Source organism: Tupaia chinensis, unplaced genomic scaffold, assembly GCF_000334495.1.
Source record: "Tupaia chinensis unplaced genomic scaffold, TupChi_1.0 Scaffold138400_2, whole genome shotgun sequence".
Taxonomy (NCBI): Eukaryota; Metazoa; Chordata; class Mammalia; order Scandentia; family Tupaiidae; genus Tupaia; species Tupaia belangeri.
Genome location: NW_006198298.1, coordinates 446334 through 448022, shown reverse-complemented (window position 1 = coordinate 448022; position 1689 = coordinate 446334).

Below are 1689 nucleotides of genomic sequence, written 5' to 3'. Positions count from 1 at the left end.
TGTGACTATAAAGAGTAGCAGGAGGAATCCCTGTGGCAGAGAGCAACTGTTGATTGTGGAGGTGATAAGAATTTACAAATGTGATAAAGTTGCATAGAACTACATACAGACTCAGAAATGAGTGCCTGTAAAACTAGTGAAATCTGAATAGGGTCTGCAGGTTGCACCAATGTGAATATCTTGGATTTGATAATGTATTATAGTTATGTAAGATATCACCAATGGGGAAAAACTGGGTGAAGGGTACCTGGGACTACTATATCTTTTACTACAACTTCCTGTGAATCTATAATTATTTCAAAATGCATTAAATATAATAAAGCAAATCCCAAGGACTATGACTATTTTAGAACTCACACATTTGCACATTATAAAATAGAACTACATCTTTAATGTGGAAAACAGACAAAATACAAAAGAGCCTACATTGTTGTTTATCCTAGAAATGTAAATGAAAATGACTGTATGACTTAATTATAATTGTACATGGTTTATTTCCTAACCCACAGAGGTAAATCAAAAAGGTTTGTTGCTGAAACATCTGTATTCAGTAAGGATTCAACCAAAGAATCAAGATCAGTAGAAAATTTCACACACACATACACATACACACACACACACACATATGACTTCAAAAAGCTTGTGGAAAACGGAATTAAAGTACGATTTTATTTTGCTGCAAAACAAAAATTGAAATTTCACTGCCAGTGGGGGTGGTTAGGGCAGCTGGATCCCACATGGCAGACTACACATTCCAGCCCTGAACAGGAGGGGACTTGAAAAATATCCTGGGTGCCCAAAATGCCATAAGGAGAAATGGAGAAGGGATTCAGATGTGACCATCCCCTATGGGGGTACTTCCGCTCCCCCTACCACCACCCTACCAGTCTCTGGTGAGTGCACACAGTCTCTGGCAAATTTTTAAAAATTTGAAATTCATGCATAGTTGTTTCATAATACACAATTTCCCTGATGGGACTGGCTAAGTAAATCCAAGTAAATCCAAAATTTGTATGGCAGGGCGTGAGGAAGAGAAGATCAGGAGCAGCCTGGGCATGGGTCAAAACTATCATTCATAGGCGAAATTTCTTCTCTTACATTCTCGGAAACCTCAATCGTGATTTAAAGGCTTTCCAACTGATTCAGTCAGGCCTACACAGATTATCCAGGATAATCTCTCTTTAAATCAACTGATTAGAATTCTTAATTACATCAGCAAACTACCGCCACAGCAACACCTGGATTAATGTTTGATCGAATAACTGGGGGTTTGCAGCCTAACCAAGTAGACACATCAAAAAAACCCACACATCACCGTAAAGCATTTGTGCTTGCAACTGAATAAATGCCTTCTCTTAATAGCCACCTTAGCTTTATTATTACAGGTCATTCAAGCCAAGAGACCTAAATCAATAGTGGCCGCCTAATCTATACAGGAGTGCGCCACTTACAGAACTTTGGAGTTGGAAGGGGCCATGAAAAGCTAAGTTTGCACCGCCAAGGCATCTCTACCTCGTCTCTGACGCTCAGCCTGGCTGGGGCTCCTCAGGCAGCAGCGCGCCCAGCTGGAGGGGAGGAGAACCCACCTGGAGCCCGGAGCGGCGGGTGCGGGAGCTCTAAGTGGGCGGAGCTTTGAGACCGGCAGCAGCGGCGACAGCGCCCAGCCCGCCAGAAGAGCGCGCGGCGGGC